We start from the raw sequence: 6,000 nt of genomic DNA on the forward strand, positions 1-6,000 counted from the left end.
TTACAACAGAATCTGGGTACGCGTGTGAATCTGAGTATGACTTATCATCCACAGACAGACGGTCAGAGTGAACGAACGATTCAAACTTTAGAAGATATGTTAAGAGCGTGTGTCTTAGAATATGGTGGTTCTTGGGATTCGCATCTTCCATTGATAGAGTTTGCTTATAACAATTCGTATCATTCGAGTATCGGAATGCCACCGTATGAATGTTGTATGGTCGTAAGTGTAGAACTCTGACGTGTTGGTTAGAGGCTGGTGAGAAACAATTTGCAGGTCCCGAAATTGTTCAGATAACCGCAGAAAAAGTCGAAATTGCACGTGAAAAGTTAAAAGCAGCTAGAGATCGACAAAAGATGTATGCTAATCCGCGTAGACATCCGGTGACATTTAATGTAGGGGATCGAGTATATCTGAAAGTTTCGCCATGGAAAGGGGTGATCAGGTTTGGTAAGCGTGGTAAGCTAGCTCCGAGATATATTGGACCATTTCCGATCAAAGAAATTTTGAATGATCAAACTGTTGTTTTAGATCTTCCATCAGAATTAGCAGGAATACACAACACGTTCAATGTTTGTTATTTAAGAAAGTGTAAAGTAGACGATGAAAGTCAGATTCTTCCATTGAAAGATATGAAAGTTGATTTGACTAAGAAGTTAGTAGAAGAGCCAATTCATATAGTGGACAAGAAAGTTACCAAGTTAAGAAAGAAATAGATTCCAATGGTGTTAGTGGAATGGCGGCACAGTTTAGGTTCCAACTTGACCTGGGAAACCGAGGAGTTAACGAGGGCACGTTATCCCCATTTGTTTGACCTTGATCAGATTTCGAGGACGGAATCTTCTTAAGGGGGTAGATTTGTAGCATCCTCAATCGGGCCTAGATGTAAGATTGTGTTATTATATGCTTTTATTTTATTTAATGTTTATTATTTAATGATGTGTTTAGGGCCAGTTTGTGACAAGGGTCACAGAACATGTTTGTTTATTTAATTTGGACTTCGTTTGGGTTGCCAAATGATGTACGAAAAATATCAAATAACTGATAAATACCCGTGTGTTGCACGGTGTGGGAAATTAACCTAAATTAAGTGACTAATGCATGTGTTCTTCTTCCCATTTCTAGAAAATTCCCAAACACACCCGTTCTTCATCTCCCTCACCTACTCCAAACCCTAATCCTTGATTCTTGTTTTTGAGCTCAAATCGTTTATATCTTTGAAAAAATTGAGTTTTTGTGTAAAGTTTTATAAAGTGAGTAATTTGGGTCAAAGTGGTTAGATTTGATGTTGTTTGAGTCCAAATCTTGCGGGTTTATGTTTCTACATGTTTAGTGTCTTCGATTTAGTCAGTTTTGAGGTCGTAATCGAGCTCTAGAACAAGAATTGGTCGATTTTGGGTGAAACTCATCACTTTGTTCTTCAGCTTCTGCAGATAAACACAGTCGGCTGACTGTCTCTTGACAATCGACCGACTGACTCGACCGACTGTCTCTTGACAATCGACCGACTGACTCGACCATCGACCGACTGACTCGACCATCGGCCGAGTGTGTCTGTGAGAAACCATCGACCGAGTGTCTAGGCAGTTGGCCGAGTGAGTGTTGATAGTCGGTCGACTGTCTCTGACAGTCGACCGATTGTCTTTGGCAGTGTAATATTTTACCAAGTGTTGATTTTTGGCAGTGTAATATCGACCGATTGTCTTTGTCTTTTTCTGACAAAAATTTCTGTATTGTGTTATTTGATGATAATGGACAGTAACTAACTTGATTTGCCTTATGCTCAGGTGATAAAGATAAGGAAGCCGCTCAGTAGTAGATTATCTGAACTGGTTGCTGGTAATTGGTGAGTGGGACTAACTGGAGAATATAGTATAGAGAAGCATATTATATTATGATTGCCATGCTTGTTAGATATACTTATTATTGTGGTTAGTTAGTACGTTGTGATGACTGCATGTTAGTTGATGCTTGTCTGCTGGAACCCAGTGCGTCCCTATTGTGTGGTAGCCTCGGTAGGAGAGATCAACCTGCGGGTTGGGTTCCTCATGTGGTAGCCTAGACAATCGAGGTGTATATATATGTGAATGACGCGTTCGTCACGTGTGGATTATATATATACACACGGTGGTGGAGGAACTTCTGGTAAGCCCCAGTTCGATCAGCTGGTGGTTAATGGTTTGGCCGAGCCGCCAGAGTCTCTGTAGATGGCACTTGGGTGATGTTTGTGTGTTAGACTTTGTGACATGATTAGTATAACAGTTCCTGTATGCTATGGCATGTAGTTAGTCGTACTCACTTAGCTTCATGCTAATTCCCCTCCATCTCCTACCTACAGGTTGATAGCTTTTGTAGATAGTGCTTTTTGGGAGAAGACGGGCATGGTGATGTTATGTTTGACAGGGTTAACTCTGATGTGGTCTTTTAGGATATGAACCGTGTACTTTTGAAAGCAGAATGTAATTACGTCTTATGTATTTTGCAATGACACGTGGCACTGGTTGTATTAACATAGTTAATGTTATTTTGTAATAAAATAATAAATACTTCCGCCACGTTTAAAAAAAAATTAGCGGTGTCACAGACACTATTCTTACTACACAGGCACCACAGCCTGAGCAAGAGAAGGAAACAGAACCGGTAGTTGAAAAGGTTAATGAAGATAACACAGTTAAGGCAAAGCCTTATGTTAAACCATACCAACCACCACTTCCTTACCCGAGTAGAATGAGAAAAGAAAGACTTGAAGCCGAGCAATCCAAATTCTTGGATATGTTTAAACAAATAAATGTCAATCTTCCTTTCATTGATGTGATTTCAGGAATGCCAAGATATGCTAAATTCCTGAAAGATCTAATCACAAATAGAAAGAAAATGAAAGAACTATCGGCTGTTACAATGAATGCTAATTATTCTGCAGTGCTGTTGGCCTGTTGAATAAACTACCCGAAAAATTATCAGATCCAGGAAGTTTCACAATTCCATGTTTTCTGGAAAGTCTTAGTTCAATAGAAGCATTGGCAGACTTAGGTGCTAGTATAAATTTAATGCCATATTCATTATACGCTAAACTAGACCTGGGAGAATTGAAACCAACACGAATAAGCATACAACTAGCCGATCGATCAGTAAAATATTCTAGAGGGATAATGGAGAACATGCTAGTTAAAATTGGTACTTTAGTATTTCCAGTAGACTTTGTTTTTCTGGACATGGAAGAAGATTCGCGAGTTCCTCTCATATTAGGAAGACCATTCTTAAACACGGCTAGAGCAATAATAGACGTGTTTGGTAAGAAACTGACCCCAAGTATAGAGGACAAGAGTGTTACCTTTTCTGTTGATAGAGCCATGCAACAACCGCAATCTGCAGACGATACATGTTATTATATTCAAACTATAGATTCACAAGCAGAATTGTTACAAGAATTTCCAGAATTATAAGGAACGGGAGAATGTTCTTTAGGAGAAGGAACTGAACCAATTGACGAAGCTGAAATGTTAGCTACACTTATGGCTAATGAATACGAACCAACAATAGAAGAACTTCAAATGCTGAAAGAAGAAGACAGATATCGATACAAATCATCGATAGAAGAACCACCGATATTAGAGTTAAAGCCACTTCCAAACCATTTGGAATACGCTTATTTACATGGTGAATCTGAATTACCTGTAATAATATCGTCTTCTCTTACAGAAAATGAAAAATCTCAACTCATTTCTGTGCTAAAAGCTCATAAACCAGCTATTGCATGGAAGATTCATGACATTAAAGGTATAAGTCCTTCGTATTGCACACATAAAATTCTTATGGAAGAAAATCATAAAACATATGTACAACCCCAACGAAGACTAAATCTAAATATGCAAGATGTTGTTAAGAAAGAAATTATTAAACTGCTCGATGCAGGTTTAATTTATCCAATCTCTGATAGTCCATGGGTAAGCCGAGTTCAATGCGTACCTAAGAAGGGTGGCATCATTGTCATCATAAATGAAAAAGATGAGCTTATTCTTACTAGGACTGTAACAGGATGGCGTGTTTGTATTTATTATAGAAAATTAAATGATGCCACCAGAAAAGATCATTTTCCCTTACCTTTCATTGATCAAATGTTGGAAAGGTTAGCCGGGAACAGTTACTATTGTTTTCTTGACGGTTTCTCTGGATATTTTCAAATTCCAATAGCACCTGAGGACCAAGAGAAAACCACGTTCACGTGCCCTTATGGTACTTTTGCTTACAAACGCATGCCATTTGGACTTTGCAACGCCCCTGCAACCTTTCAAAGGTGCATGATGGCTATTTTTCATGACATGCAGTCTTCGGTGATACTTTTGAAACATGTCTAGTTAATCTTGAACGAATGCTTATTAGATGCGAACAATAAAATCTAGTTCTTAATTGGGAGAAATGCTATTTCATGGTTAAAGAAGGAATCGTTCTTGATCATAAAATTTCAAAGGAAGGAATTGAAGTGGATAGAGCAAAAGTAGATGTAATTGCTAAACTTCCACATCCCACCAATGTTAGAGGAGTTAGGAGTTTTCTAGGGCATGCCAGTTTTTACCGACGTTTCATAAAAGACTTTTCTAAAATTGTCACTCCTATGAATAAACTCCTAGAAAAGGATGCTCCATTCATCTTTTCGGATGAATCCATCAAATCTTTTAATATTCTTAAAGAAAAACTCACTAATGCGCCGATCATGATAACTCCAAATTGGAATTTACCATTTGAACTTATGTGCGATGCAAGTGATTTTGCAATGGGAGCCGTTTTAGGTCAAAGAATTGAAAAATTCAACATATCTATTACACGAGTAAGACGTTACAAGGAGCACAAACGAATTACATAACTACTGAAAAAGAACTCCTTGCTATTGTCTTTGCTTTTAACAAATTTCGTTCATATCTCGTTCTAGCAAAAACGGTGGTCTATACCGATCATTCTGCTCTTATATACCTATTTTCAAAACAAGATGTCAAACCACGATTAATCCGTTGGATCTTACTCTTACAAGAGTTCGATATTGAAATCTGAGACAAAAAGGGAGCAGAAAATCTCGCCGCTGATCATCTTTCTCGCCTTGAAAATCCCGAATTAGAAGTTCTAAATGATTTAACCATACAAGATAACTTTCCTGATGAATATCTTTTGAAAATCGATTATAGTGAAATTCCATGGTTTGCAGACTTTGCAAACTACTTAGTATCTGGGTTCCTTGAAAAAGGGTTGTCGTACCAAAAATGAAAGAAATTCTTTAGTGATATAAAACACTATTTTTGGGAGGATCCACATTTGTTTAAGAGTTGTCCTGATGGAATAATACACCAATGTGTATTCGGAGATGAAGCTAGTCAAATATTAAACCATTGTCACACAGGACCAACAGGAAGGCATTATGGGCCTCAACTCACAGCAAGGAAAGTCTACGATGCTGGATTCTATTGGCCTACAATTTTCAAAGACGCACACCTTTTTTGTAAATCTTGTGATGCATGTCAAAGGGCCAGAAAAATAAGTCAACTTGATGAAATGCCACAAATGTCATTCAAGTATGTGAAGTATTTGACATTTGGGGTATTGACTTTATGTGTCCATTTTCAAAATCTCATAATAATCTCTACATTCTCGTTGCCATTGATTATGTATCTAAATGGGCGGAAGCACAAGCTCTTCCAACTAACGATGCACGAGTTGTAGTCAACTTCCTAAAATATCTTTTTGCAAGGTTCGGAACACCGAAAGCTTTAATAAGTGATCGGGGTACTCATTTTTGTAATAATCAACTTGAGAAAGTTCTCAAAAGATATGAAGTAACTCATAAAATCTCCACTCCTTATCATCCACAAACAAGTGGACAAGTTGAAAATAACAACCGAGCATTAAAACGTATTCTAGAGAAAACCGTAGGATCAAATCCGAAGGAATGGTCCATGAAATTGGAGGATGCACTTTGGGCTTTTAGAACAGCATACAAAACTCCAATCGGAA

This window comes from Rutidosis leptorrhynchoides, chromosome 10 (assembly GCF_046630445.1).
Source record: "Rutidosis leptorrhynchoides isolate AG116_Rl617_1_P2 chromosome 10, CSIRO_AGI_Rlap_v1, whole genome shotgun sequence".
Classification (NCBI taxonomy): Eukaryota; Viridiplantae; Streptophyta; class Magnoliopsida; order Asterales; family Asteraceae; genus Rutidosis; species Rutidosis leptorrhynchoides.